The 15,469-nt window shown below is 42.5% G+C and overlaps 1 long non-coding RNA gene across 1 annotated transcript in view; it reads right to left on the bottom strand.

The window, feature by feature from the left end:
• Positions 1-7,906: 7,906 nt before the first annotated feature.
• LOC128349808 (uncharacterized) overlaps positions 7,907-15,469 on the bottom strand; it is a 35,398-nt gene continuing 27,835 nt past the window's right edge. The window contains exon 3 of the long non-coding RNA XR_008319002.1: positions 7,907-8,029. This is a non-coding gene — a long non-coding RNA (uncharacterized LOC128349808). The remainder of the gene's footprint in view (positions 8,030-15,469) is intronic.

Here is a 15,469-nt window from a genome sequence, read left to right as displayed (position 1 = left end):
TCAGACATGATCTAGCCCAAAAAAGTGCGTAAGGCTTCAATGTGCACATACTTGAGTGTAAGTTCCAATGAATTAAATGGGACTTACTGTATTTTATATAGCCATTTACATGGTTTTGTTGTACATCCATGGAGAGAACTGAGAGAACTAAGAATGTGTTTAACTACATAAGAAGAGCCCTGCTGGATCAGGCCCAAGACCTACCTAGTCCAGCATCCTGTTTCACACAATAGCCCACCAGATGCTTCTGAGAAGCCTACAGGCAAGCGGTAGGGCATGCTCTCTCTCCTGATGTTGCTGCCCTGCAACTGATATTTAGAGGCATCTTGCCTCTAAGGCTGGAGGTGGCCTATAGCCACGAGACTAGTAGCCATTGATAGAACTGTGAATTTGTCCATGAATTTGTCTAAGCCCCTTTTAAAGCCATCCAAGCTAGTGGCCATCACTGCATCCCATGGCAGAAAATTCCAGAGATTAATTGTGCACTGTATGAAAAAGTACTTCCTTTTGTTGGTCCCAAACATCCTAGCCTTCAGTTTCATGGGATGACCTCTGGTTCTAGTGTTGTGTGTGAGAGAGAAATTCTGTCTGTCTACTCTCTCTACTCCTTGCATAGTTTTATTCAGTAATCAAAAAAACCTTTGGTTTAAGATGGTTTAAGGTTTAAGGTTAAGATGCTTGACATTTCATTTGTGTTCTACAAAGAATGAAAACTGCAAGTTAAGGTGCCCACCTTAACTTCCGTGCCATATAAGCTGAAAAGACTTTGTGCAGTCTGGTATATGATGATGGCTTTAAAATGAGGCTTGATGCATCCAAACCTTGCCTTGATCAGAGCTGCATCAGGCAGACATTCATCAGGGGCATCTTTAGGAAGTGATTAGGGAAACTGCACCTGTTAAATGTCTGCCTGAATGCATACCTCCCCAGCATTATGTACAACTGAAAGACTGAGCCAAGTGCATTGAGCCTCATTTCTAAAGGAAATGAGGAAAAGGCATGTCTGCTCCAGCCCAGCATCCTCTTTCTCATCCTCTTTCTTTCTCATGTGCTCAGTTAAATGCTTCCAGAAAGCTCCACAGAAGTGCAGCAAGGAAATCCCAGAAACCATTCCCACACCCAGGGCCAACAAACTATTATTGTGGTGTAGACTGCCCTTGAACATGTAGGTTCTACATGAGAGCCCAACCACCTGTGAATATGTGGAGGCTTCATTTCTTAAGTATGGCCAAGTGACACTTCCAGTTTGGCTGGAAGCCATGTTCAAGAGCAGTCTACACTAGAATGATAGTTTCTTGGTGAGGGGTGGGAATGGTTTTTAGGATTTCCTTCCTTCTTCAGATCTTCCTAGCATGGGGTCCTTGGTCCCAATAGTATATATTTCTTCTCAGAATTAAGCCCCCAAAACATAAATGGAGGTTTCCCCTTCTATGCTTTCCTGAGGGGCTGGGAGGAAGGAAAAAGGAAGAGAACCCACAATTCTTACCTCGGATCTCTGCTGGTCTTGATTCCTATGTGAGAAGTAAGTTCCAGTGGAATCTATGGACTTACTTTCTAGTAATTTATTCCAAGCTTTGCTGATGGCCTCTATTTCCCCCACTTTGGTGGGGGTGAGAGAAAGGGTGCAGAGGGAGAAAACAAATGCCCATGAAAGGAAAGGGAGGGGGAGGAATGGTTGTTTAACTATACAAGTGCCAGAGTGCTAATAGACAGTCCTTATCAGACACCTATGTTCAGCAGCAGGAAGTAGCTCACTAGAAATTGCCAGGACTTGCCCCTCCCAACTTTGGCTTCAGAATTCTCAGTGGGCAGCCTCAGTTATGCTCTTGGCTAACTTTCCCTTAGTTATTTTCCCTGTTTCTTATGAGGGTTTCAAACAGCAATTACTCAAAACTCACTAGAATGACGTTTTTCAAACCAGCAAAAGGCACTAGTTCAGTATGTTAGATCTGAATTTTTGGGGAATGCTAAAAAGACATAAAATATTTTCAAAAATACATTATCTGTGGTTTTTGGTTGTTGTTGTTTTTAAGTGGCCAGCACTTTGAAACCTCTTTTTAGGAATTAAAGAGGGTATTCCCACGATCGACGAAAAGCAGACTAAGGGACCTTAGCCTGCTTCCCACTGATCGTGGGAACCACCAGGCTCACAGGTGAGCCCAGTGCTCCCAAAGTGGCTAGCCTGCCTAGAGCACCCTCCCCTTAAATGAGGTTAACGGAGCAAGTGGAGCGACCTCATTTCTTTGCTCATGTGTCACCGCACTGCATGGCAACACACGAGTAGACCCCTGACCGGGAGGCTGCAGCCAGTTTCCCAGGCTCGGGGGTCTCTCCAGGATGCCCTGTGCACTCGCATAGGACATCTTGGGACGTCCAGGGGCCGCACGGCCCCCAATCCCTGCAGCCCCTGCCGGCTCCATGACGGAGCTGGCAGTTGTGTGGGCAGCTGATCCAGCCGCCTCTGACAGTCTAAGCCCACTCTCCCTGCAAGCCCAACAGAAGTTCTTCTCATAGATCGTGAGAAGAGCTTCAGAAACTTAGAGTGCTGTATCTCAGCCATTTTGCAATGGATTTTCACAAAATCCAGAGGAGTGATAACTCTTGTCCCCTAACTGATGTGTGCACAATTTCAGAGGGGCTGGGTGTGTCCTTTTGACTTTATAAGCAATAGAATGTTCGGGGTTTATAATGGAGGAATGTTGAAAACACTCCTCATCTTACCTGTACTGGCATGATTGTGCCAGTATAATACACCTCTATCATGTCTCCCCGTAGTCACCTCTTTTCCAAATTAAAAAGCCCCAAATGCTGTAGCCTTGCCTCATAAGGAAACTGGAACCTGATTATCTTGGTTGCCTTCTTCTGCACCTTTTCCAGTTCTACAAAGTTGTTCTTAAGATATGGTGACCAGAGCTGTACGCAGTGTTCCAAATGTGGCTGCACCATAGATTTGTACGAGGGCATTATAACATTAGCATTTTTATTTTCATTCTCTCAGCTGTAGTGAATCATGTCCTCAATCAAGTTGATACCCCATAACTACACATGGCTCAAAGAACATGCAGGGAAGGAAGAAAGGGAGTTCCTCCTCTGCCTTTGAATCCTGCTAAGCTGTACTACAGGAACCATTTTAGAGATGTGTGTTAGAAAGGAATTGCTTTAAGTCTTAGCACTGGTAGTTGTAATTATGCAATTGGAAATTTACTAGATACTGCAAAAATCGTTTATTACTGCTAGTTCATCTTGGAAATAGACATTATTGGAAGAAATTGCTTATTCAGAAAACAAACTATTCAGTTCCATCTCCAGCCTTCCTCTTCTCCATCCCCAGCAGCTCCCCTCCCACCAAAGCAACTGGTGGCCGGATAGAAGGGACTCCCATGTTGCCTTTAAATCAACTCTGTGGCATAGAAAACATTGCGGCTATTAAAATATATTTATTATTCATTATTAGTAAATTGCCTACATGTGGAGTTCTAGAGAGGAGAAACTTACACTTTTTGTTGACTCATTAAAAGTCTATAATGTGATGCCCTGCAAAACCCAAATTTGTATTTATAGCCTTAATTTTAAAACTCCATTTGAGCAATTACATTGGTGTATTAAATGAAAAGAAAAAAGATACAGACGAAAGGTAAAATAATTACGCTGGAAATTTGCCTAGCAAATCAGCTTCCAGGGCTCTCCAAACTTAATGTGCCACTGGGAAAGAACCTGATTGAACCCAGAAATTCACAGGTGAGCCTGTGGATGATAATATGTGCCACTACTGAAGATGTGTTAATAAATTATAATTCTGTATGCACTGTGCATTCCAATTGCCTTTTTAGTAAATACTTAACACTGTAAAGCCTGCCAGAAAATCAGATGATATGAAACCAATTTAGCTACTTAATTTGTATTATGTTATGCAATGCTAAATCATGCAGCAGCAAGCCCAGAAACCAGAAATTGATGTTTTCTGGTATAGATCTGTTGGTTCTCGGTTGATAATAATCTTGTAGGTTTGCTAGAGTAACGATGGATAAAGGAAGAAGCAATATTTAAAAAGAAAGGACTCATGGTGGATGCTGCTAAACCATAAAACACCACTTCACAGTGAAGAGGCCTTCAGCTGTTCTACAGACCCAGTTTTGCAACTGAATAAGCAGACAAGCAAAAATCAAGTGTTGTTTGAAGCCATCATCCTTGCCCTTCCTTCATCTGGTTGGTTCCATCTCCCTCCTTCACTTTACCACTGTCACCTACTCATTTTCAACTTGCAGAAAGTTGACAAATCTCTCTCAGATGGGTGACTGAAAGGGAAACAGCCTGTCTCAATGTCTACCTGGATGTGAGGCCCTTTGTTAATTTTATCCTGCCAGAGAGAAAGAGGCAGTAATATTGGTGATAAGGGGTGTGTGTGGACAGGGGAGGGTGAGACTGATGTCTTGTACCAACATTTGATTCACTAGTCTAATATACTCATCTGTAACTTCCATTGTAAGCTTTGAACTGACATCGCTTTTCACCCATAGACAAGGACATTTGCCTTTTGCCAAAGGAATTTTTATATGCATACATACATACATAAAACAGTGCAAAATTAACCTACAAAAAGCATCATTATTAGAAAATGTTGTGCTATTTTCTAAACAGATTTGGAAAATAATTATATGAATCCATGAAGCTGCTTCCATATTCTGTAAAGTATCCAGCAAGTATTTGGGAATAAATAAATACTTAGTCAGGGGTATACCTAAATATCTATAGGTTTGCCAGGAGAGTTGTCAAGATGTACTGGCAGCACAGATCTAGCAGAAAAGCCAAGGCGGGGAGTTGCTTTCTTCCGTGTTCACCTCTAGCTCAGAATGCTTCTCATGCCTGAACATTTGTTTTATCATGTAATTGGAAGGTTGATGGAAAGCTGTCTTGTCATGTTGTATAACAGAAACAATATATTTTTCTGCATCACTTTATCTGTCCAGGGAAGCTTATGACAACCCATTCTTTCAAGGTAACTATCTGTAAGGCAACAACTTCCAATGGGATTTTATAAATGCTTTTGTACTTGCCGCTTTGTACCGTGTAAGCTGTTATATTCAATTTGTAGGGAAAATATTCAGGTATAAAACTAGATAATCTGTATCCCTTTGGAATCTAAAGTCACTTTGACAAAATATTTTAACACAAGAAATTGTTCCTTGAGAGATGTTTGCTCTGATAAAATTGACAGAAAACTACATTTCCATTATAATTATAACTGACTAGCGTTGCTAAGTTTTGATAATTTAAAGGTATTCTCAAATCTGACAGCTCTTCCATAGTGAATTATGCATCCTTGGCTCTTAAATAGTTCTTCTGGCATGAGACAGCTGAGATGAAGTTGTCTTTCTAAAATAATTGCTCCATGGAGCATCCATTATACCTTCAGAAAAAAATGTATTACTTGACTTCTACAAATTATAGACTAGCCTATAATGGGTATTTTTGACAGCTATTAGCTTTTTTTCCCTCAAAGAAAAAAAAATATGTAAAATGAGTATTGATATCACTTTGCTGTGTCTTGCATATTAATATCAACCTTTTCTGTACTTCTCTTTTAAACTACGAAGTAATCACTAATTACAATAATATTTATGTAATTGCACTCATCCTAAAAATCACAGTATTGGCAGTGTAATTTCTCTTGTTGCAAGAGTTTCTTAATATTTCCAGTATATGTTTTTTTTTTAAAACCTCAATAAGGTTTTTCTTCTTCTCTAAAAGGTTTTGTTATGTACACAATCATAATTTTAGAGGTATAGGTCAGTGAATTTCTCATCAGTGACTATGCTGAATTTGTCATCAGTGACTATGTTGTGCACCGCCCCGAGCTGTTTGGTTGAGACAGTATATAAATGTAATAAATAAATAAATAAATATGTGTTCTTATTTTTATTTTTATTCCACCATGTTCTCTCATACCCAATATATTCTTCTCATTTCTCCATCATATCCCCCAGTGGTAAAAATGGAGGGCTAATTTCCTATGCCTATACATGCAACTTATTTTCATCCCTTCTCCCAGCCTTTTAACCTCAACTCTGAGAAAAAGTCCTGTGAAACTCAAACCTCACTCTTTCATCATTTTCCTAGTCCTAATAGAGGTAACAGACATTGACCTTTCAAAAACGTGTTTCTAGTGTGACAATCTGACCTTGGTTACGTTTGTAGAGGTTGCAACTGTTAGCCTTGACTTAGGGGGGAAACAGGTATGATGTGAGAGATCTGTGATCAGATCTCCTGACATTCTTTGAAATTGGAGCCAGAGTGGTGTAATGGTTAGAGTGCTGGACTAGGACCAGGGAGACCCGTGTTCAAATCCCCATTCAGCCATGAGACTAGCTGGGTGACCCTGGGCCAGTCACTTCTCTCTCAGCCCAACCTACTTCACAGGGTTGTTGTGAAAGAGAAACTCAAGTATGTAGTACACCGCTCTGGGCTCCTTGGAGGAAGAGCGGGATAGAAATGTAATAATAATGATGATGATGATGATGATGATGATGATGATGATAAATTCAAAATAGCTGAAAGAGCTCCAATTCTGCCTGACATGGGTTCTTTTTTTATTTTAATGGACCTTGATGCAGGCATGTTCCCAGTGGGTGATGCCTACAGACTGAAACTGGAGATCATGATGCAGGACCTCCATGTTGGGTTTTCCAACATTTTAAGAATCTCAAAGCATCCAATTTTGATCAGAGCAGTTGTAGAAGGAGTATTTAACCCTTGCCTCACACACTAGCCCTATTCAAATGAACTTCAATGTATGTGTACTCCACTTCCTATCTATACCCCAGGTTTGCGGGGGCCTGTACCCAGGTTCACATTTAAAATGAATGCTTGTACAGTCATTCTCACAAAAACCATGTGTGTCACAATACAAAAACTTAGGTATTATCTGAGAATGTCCTCCACATCAAGACCCATTGAAATGAGAATGCCGCTCCTCACCTCTGCGCCAGTTTGGCGAGGACAGGCCACCGGCCTGTGAGGCAGGCATGGCCACAGGCCACCAGACTGTGAGGCAGGCACGGCGGCCGCCATCTTGCCCCCTCCACATGCCAGGGGACTGGCCAATGAGGAGAGGGGGTGGGGCACAAGCAACCCGGCAACCTCCATCTTAGCCAGTCGTTCGGCTGTCAGGCAAGGACCCACCCACCTGCCCGGTACTCGGTGAGGGATAGCCGGTCACCTGCGGGGGCCAAGTAGGAATTTTTGGGGTCATGCCAGATTAGCTTTGGGTGCTACCTTTTTTTGCCTACTTCTCACTGAGGCTTAGGAGTGGTTATAGGCAGGCATTGCTAAACAACCAGTCACTTTGCAGGAGAATGAGGGTGTAGGGTAGGAAGAATCAGGGATCGGTGTTCTGCTGGAGGGCCATTAAAGGTGAGGGGGGGTCCATGGAACAGCCCTTCCAGAGTCTTGCAGCCCAGGAGGCTGGGAATGGCCCCCACTCGGGGGTGGAGCAGCCCACCGGCTCAGAGCTGTGTGGCCTGGATTTGGAGTGTGCTGTGCGCGCACACACACACACACACACACACACACACACACACACACACACACACAGTGGGGGGTAAGCCTCGCAGTGAGAGGAGGTCAGGACATGGAGCCTGACCAAATCAGGGCCCAGCCCTTCGCCCTGGTGTGGGATGCCTTTCACTATGATCGGCCACCACACAGAGGAGTACCCGCACTCTGATTGGTTAGGGATCCCGTTGCAAGTTTGATCATCACTGTACTTTAATAAAGAGGCCCTTATTTACTCCAGCCAAGTGTGTCCTGTCTTCACTGGGACCTGGGGGTGCAACTGATCCAACACATGGTTCCATCTTATGCCAGTCTATATATGAGCATACCTGAACAACCTGTCCTTAAATCCAAATACGGGCTACTTGTGACATTTTATTGATGATATATAAGACCAGTTGTGAAGACTGCACAGCAAACCAAGTGATGCTCACATTCATTTGGACTGAAGTTCCTGGAGTTTATTTTGCAATAAATTCTGCAAAAGAAGAAACAAAAGGCATAAGAGGGGGATATTGTCTGCATGTGATTGACTGCAGAATTAACAGGACATCCATATCTCCCCCAAAAAACCAGGAAGTATGTCAACAAAGAACACCATATTCCTTTTGTGTCTGACTTTGTTCTCCATCTCTAAAACTATCACCTGTCTATAAAGGCAAGCCATACCTTGCTAAAGTCATCAACAAGACTCCTTCACTGCCTTCTGCCATCCTCTTAATCCAGGTGCACAACGTTGGTCCTCCTGCAGATAATTGACTATATCAAATATCATCCGCATCATCCCTAGCAATTTGCCACTATGGTTGGGGATTATGGGGACTTGTAGCCCCAAAACAGTGGAAGGGCCAAAGTTGTGCAGCTCTGCCTTAATCTATGTGGATTCATCCTGCAGTACACACATCCAGTGTGAAATAACCTTATGGAAATTGCCACTTTCAAAAGCAGAATAACTGGCTAAAAAGGCATTTTTTAATTAAGCAGAACATCACCTGCAAGTCCAAAATAATATTTGTATTAAATGCAAGTGCCCTGAATGCAACATTCAGTAATTAGGAAAATAACAGTCCTTCACAAACTATTTAGAAATCACAAGTCAGCAATCACCATACAAGAATAACTTCTTGCAAAACATTTTTATTCTGCTGGCCGTAACCCTTCTGACATGGAAACGTTACCGATGGAGAAGCCATCTAATCTAATGATATCAGAAGAAAGAGAGACCTTCTGAATGAATAGACTAAGATCCAGACACCACAGCCTCAGTATTGAAGACAGTGTGTGTGTGTGTGTGCACACACACATGCGCGCCCATGAATATATTTAATTTGCTTGCACATAGCACTCTGCTGAGGAATCCTCAGTTTCTAAAAAGTTTGTGAAGGCCTGCTATTTTCCTAATTACTGAATGTTGCATTCAGGGCACTTGTATTTAATACAAATATTATGTTGGACGCAGGTGATATCACTTTTCTTTTTTTAAAAAAAATGCCTGTTTTACCAGTTATTCTGCTTTTGAAAGTAACAGTTTCCATAAGGTGATACTGGATGAAAAAGTAGATTATCCAGTGATATAACACTAGATTAACCAGAAAACAATTCTGCTAAAGCAATGTTCAGAGAATGCTACTCCATAACCCTCAGCCTTTTCTGAACTGTCACCTTGATTGGCACCCAGTGTTCATTTAAACCACAACTGTCTGTTACCAAAGAAAGGAGGGGCCAAAATATCTGACTAAAATGGTTTTGAAGTGACCTCTGATCTAACTTATTTATTCATTTATTTGTGCACGTGCACACATGCACACACCAATATGGATAACATTTTAAATCCCTTGAATAATTTCCCCTAATTTCCTGGGGAATAATAATTTCCCCTAATTTCCCCTAATAATAATTTCCCCTAATTTCCTGGCCTCGCAGAAGGAATTTGTGCATGCGTGGCAGCAGCGAAAATGGCGGCTGCTTGCCTTTACAGAGGCCCAAAAGGGCCAAAAAGGCTACATTGACACAGGTGCGGGGGGAGAGGGAACCCACGTGGACCCCCCGTCCCCGCAGCTACAACAAGCCCCCCGAAAGGGCTACAGATACTTACTTTATTTTTTTTTTAAAAAAAGTTTGCGGACCTGCTGGACAGGGCCGACAGTTTGGTTTGGGTCCAGATGGAACCTGGGGGGGGGGGTTCCGTTCAATCACGAACCCACGAACCACTGGACTGAACCGTTGGACCGCGGACTGCTAGACCGGTTCTGCACAACCCTAGTACAAAATCATGAATGGAGTAGAGAAAGTGGGCAGAGAGAAATTTCCCCATCTTTTCACCACACTAAAACCAGGGGGCATCCCATGAAACTGAAGGCTGGGAAATTTAGGATTGACAAAAGGAATTACTTTTTTACACAATCCAGTGTGGTGTAGTGGTTAGAGTGCTGGACTAGGACCGGGGAGACCCGAGTTCAAATCCCCATTCAGCCATGATACTTGCTGGGTGACTCTGGGCCAGTCACTTCTCTCTCAGCCTAACCTACTTCACAGGGTTGTTGTGAAAGAGAAACTCAAGTATGTAGTACACCGCTCTGGGCTCCTTAGAGGAAGAGCGGGATATAAATGTAAAAATAAATAAATAAATAAATAATTCTCTGCCACACGATGTGGTGATGGCCACTAGCTTGGGTGGCTTAAAGGGTGTTAGACAAATTCATGGAGGTCAGTTCTATCAATGGCTACTAGTCTAGTGGCTATAGGCCACCTCCAGCTTCAGGGGCACGATGCCTCTGAATAAAAGTTGCAGGGGAGCAACATCAGGAGAGAAGGCATGCCCACAGCTCTTGCCTGTGGGCTTCTTAGAGGCATCTGGTGGACCACTGTGTGTAACAGGATGCCGGACTAGATGGGCCTCAGGCCTGATCCAGCAGGTCTGTTCTTATGTCATACTGACTAATAAAGTGTGCATGTAAGGTGGATCCTGCAGGGGCACGCTTGAATCCTGTGCAACTCCTCCAGTCTTTCTGTGTGCAGGAGACCACGGGAGCCCCGGTGCAAGTACCTTAGGGCATGTGATACTGCATTGCATTTCAATTCCTTTCACACATGTGTGCCATTGTGCAGGAGCCCTCAGAGTGCCCCCTGTGCTCTGGAAGGGCCCTACAGTTATGAGTATGGGAGGTATCTCTCATGTTTCCACTCTAGCAGAGCCCTTCCAGAGCAAGTGTAGTACTACAGACTCTTAGGCAGAGTTGGGCAAAGTTGGGCATTTTATTGTGGCTGGGGATGATGGGAGTTGTAGTTGAACAACAGCTGGATGGCCAAGTCTGCCCACTCCTGCTCCAACGGCTTTTGCACAGCAGGATGCACACCGGGGGACTGGTGGAGTTGAATGAAGGTTCATGTTGCAACCCTGCAGTCCCTTGAAGCTTGCGCACTTCATTAGTTAGGATGTCAGCCACTGTTACTGTTCTTCATGTTTTCATAGTACTGGATCAAATTTTTCATTGTTTGTTGGCAGGATGAGCCACCTACACATGTGTCAGCCTTGATCTCCATGCTCTACTGAGATAAATGATCGTGCTATTCAAAATGGCATGTCTGATTTTTGATCATGTCCTTCTTTAATACATTTGGCTTCCAAGGTTCAGCCAAACCTGCAATTTTACACACAATTAGGTTGTTAAAATTCCATTGAAGTCAATGGAATTTAAAAATCTAAATGTGCTCAAGGTTGGAGATAGATACACACACACACACACACACACACACACACACACACAACTTCCTCCATATATATATGGAGGAAGTTATATAAATGTGTACACCCTAACGGTTCTATCACTGGCATGTTGCAAAGTATAATAAATATGTGGTGCTTTAGGAAGAGGCACAAACATTCAAATACAGCGAGTGTTTTATATAGGCCAAAGAGAGAAAGCTTCTTGAGAAGTCAGAGAAAACTAACCACACTATTAAAATGGATGCATCAGTTTAATCTTTCTTACGGTTTGTCAAACTTATAAAATATTATATTTCTCTTCAGATAAAGTTGCATACTGTGTAGCTCAAAGATAATCCCTATGGTCTTGGCATATGTTAGTTAATTGTCTCAGAAGGAAATACCATAAATACCATGCTGTCAACACCCATGGGCATTTGCTCATCTGTCACTGTGGGAACACCAGACTGGCTGAGGTGCTCTAAGACATTTCTTAAGCTATGTAAATCACAGCTATTTCTCCTTCCCACTTCCCAAATGGTCAATTAGGTAGGAACATGTGTTAATAAAAAAATCCCTTCTTTGCCTCTAAGGTACGGACCCATAAAAGCTATGTGACTATGATAAACTCTATGTGCTACTGTTATGTGATTCAACCTATGACATAAATTACTGTCTTATACAATGATTCTAAACACATCCAATTTGAAGTTTATGTTGTACTGATTTTCAACAGATATGATATCTATGTACTACAGATGTGCACAGCTGTGATCATGCAGTGTGGCAACATAGCAGCTCCAGTGCAAAGCATGTGCATCCTCCTATGCTGCCTATAGGTTGCCTTCCTTGCTAAGTGGCAACCTTTTAAAGTGGAGTTTCTCTTTATTTAGCAACGGGAGAGCAACTGGCCCTATCCATCCCCAGCACAGCATCCCTCCAGTGGCTGTTGCTGGTAGCTATCTTATATTTCTTTTTTAGATTGTGAGCCCTTTGGGGACAGGGATCCATTCCATTATCTATCTATCTATCTATCTATCTATCTATCTATCTATCTATCTATCTATCTATCTATCTTTCTATCTATCTATCTATTTATGTAAACCGCTTTGGGAACTGTTGCTGAAAAGCATTATATAAATATTCATTGTATTCGTATTCCCATTGATAAAATAATAGTTACAGCAATGGAAAAGGCAAATATGATAATTAATCTATTCTATCTATCTATCTATCTATCTATCTATCTATCTATCTATCTATCTATCTGATTTGTACACTGCCCCAAACTTTCATTTTGGGGTGTTTAACAATAACAGCCCAAAACTTTTGGGCTGTTAACAATAACAGCCCAGAAAATTTCAACCCAAAAGGCATGCATGAATACCTACCCATGTCCTCTCTGGAAAATGAACCCACACTGTATAGATTAGTGTGTGCCATAGCAGCAGCTTTATCACAGAAATGTGCCTCTATATTCAGTTAACGCAAACAGCTAAGAAAGGTACTCCATTGAATGACATTCTCCCTCACTCAAGAGTTATGAAGCAACTTGTCCTGGTGGAAATACCTCTTCCTGGTCCTAAATATGCCAATCAGTCAAATACAAAGTGCTAGGAAAACCTATCTTGGAGAGTGCATGTCCACACTATATCCAACACTGTAATTGTGCATTTATACTTCACGAGTCATGAAGACCTCAGAGATATGGCACTGCTAATCTTAACTGTAATGCATACCCCATGGTCACTAGAGCCCCATTCAGACATTACTGAGTGCAGCAGTGGTTACGCTTAGGGCTCTGAAAGCAGGGAGGAAGTCCCGCCCTACTGTTATCACTCACCCCCTCCTGCCAGGCACTTAGGTTTACAGCATCCTTTCTGTGAATGGGGAAGCACCATAAGATCCAGGCTGCTATTCACAGAAGTGCCAGCCAGGTTATGGGGCTCTCCCCTTCACACAAATGGCACTGTAACCATGAGTGCCCAGCAAGAGGGGGTGAGTGGCAGCAGCGGGGTGGAACTTCCTCCCCACTTTCGGAGCCCTAACTGTGAGTGCTGCTGAGCTCAAAAATTTCTGAATGGGGCTCATAAGTTAATTGTACCCAGGTACAGCGCTAAGGTGTGTACACTGCCTAGTTCAGCCACCCACACTAGTGTGCTCCATAGCCATAACCCCCTTGTCTTCAGAGGCAAATGATGTTCTCAGAGACAGCAGGGGATGTGGCCACGGAGTTTGTCAGTGAGGGCTAGTCAGTGTGCTCACTTTTGTCCTGTGCCCTGGTACATACTTTCTGAAAAGGGCTCATGGGTAATTCAACAGATGAATCAGGTTCACCCAAGCTGTCCTTTACCCAGCTTCTGCAACTTCCAATGAAGTCATCAGACCTATTATGTAGAATAACAAGACAAACTCTATACCTTATGCAAAAATGCTATACTGTACATGAGACATCAGGGCATAGCCTATTGATTTACTATGCTATAAAACCAGATTTCTGGATTTGACACACAAACACACATATGCCCTTTTTTTGCTTGTACTTTTCATTTTATAATGACTGTTTAAACCACATTATTCCCTAGATACTTGCATATATATGTTTAAAAGTTAGGAATATGTTGTAATAAGTGTATGTCATCTTCCCATTAAGTGATTGTGATATTCTTTTTCTTGTAAGAAGCACTTGTAAGAAGCCCTCCTGCTGGGTTTATTTGTATTTTCATTGTAAGGAGTTGTCTTAACATTCTCCTTCAATATTGTAGCAGTTTTCTCTTTCATTTCACCTTAAAGAGCAAGTGTTTAAATTTCAAATCTTCTTTTCAGATATTCCTTTTTTCTTTTCTTCTCTCTCTCTGACCACATTTGCACATAATGCGGAACTGAGGGTCCAATGGGCCCACAGTTCCACTCCCCAGTCACCCCCACTCTCCTGTCCAAATTTAGACATAATGGAAAGCAGGCTCTTTGCAGTCAGGGAGACTTCAGAGAGGAGGGGGGGATCTGGCTGTGCGAGCTACCTTCTTGCATGAAGGACAGCCAGTGCAGCCAATCATGACCGGAGAGATGGAGGAGGTTCCTCCCTCAACTCTGGTTACAGTGAATGCAACCTCTAGTTCTGCATACGCACACAACGCTGGGGAATTGAAACCTCAGGTTGGAGTGGCGAAACTCACTACAACTGAAGGGTTCAAATTGTAGTTTGCAGTGTGAAACCTTGGGTTACTCTCCACGTGGAACCAGTTTCCTGCATTCAGACATGCAGGTTTGGTAACCTCTGGCCCCTTAAATTCCAGTTTCATATTATGTGAGAATGGGACTCTCTCTCTCTCTCTCTCTCGCTCTCTCTCCATCTCCATTTCTATCTCTGTCTCATCGTATCACGTTTCATGTTTCACTGAATGAATGAATGGTTTATTTTGATCATTGATCAGAAAACAGAAAATCAAACATATTGAGGCTCTGCAGACGATCTGTTTGACCCACTCTCCCCGCAGATGATCCAGTGCCGAGCCCTGGGTGGCCAGAACAGGTCACAGATTGGGGGCCACAAATGCGTGGGGCATGCTGGGGAGACCCCTGTGTTTTTTAGGAATACAGGGCAAAATCCAGTAAGTTAAGCACATTTCAACCCCATTGATCTGAATGGGAGATATAAGCATGGACTTAACCCTCTCATTAAAAGCAATTGGACTTCAAACTGCTTGGCATTACATCTCCGTCTATTGGTCAGGCATTCCACTCCAACTCTATAGATGCTTAGTTACACCAGACTAGTTGCACCAGAATGTGGGTGGGGTTGTACTTCTGTTTGGAATGCAAAATGCTAATTTGACTATGCATCCAATTGAAAGTAATGCAGTGCAAATGAGGCCTCTCCCATAAGGGTAGATGTATCCAGTGAGGATATATCTACTAGACTAGTGGTGTACATACAGGTGATCCCAAAGGGGAAAAAATATTAATTCACAGAGTTTCTATTCACAAGATACTTGAATGATAAAAGGAAAGTGTACCTCAAAATAGGTGCATACAACTCAAGTTTCTGAGATGCATGAGATATGAGTGCCTTTAAAAAATGAAGAGAGAAGCATATACAACAGTTAAAAATCACAAAAAGCTAGATATCTTTTGATCACTATAAGGATATTCTTGGGACATGTAATGAGGAAAGATAGTGTGGCAAACCTGCCTGATGACATAGGCTAAAAC

Source organism: Hemicordylus capensis, chromosome 1, assembly GCF_027244095.1.
Source record: "Hemicordylus capensis ecotype Gifberg chromosome 1, rHemCap1.1.pri, whole genome shotgun sequence".
Classification (NCBI taxonomy): Eukaryota; Metazoa; Chordata; class Lepidosauria; order Squamata; family Cordylidae; genus Hemicordylus; species Hemicordylus capensis.
This window is presented reverse-complemented; position numbering and strand designations above follow the sequence as displayed.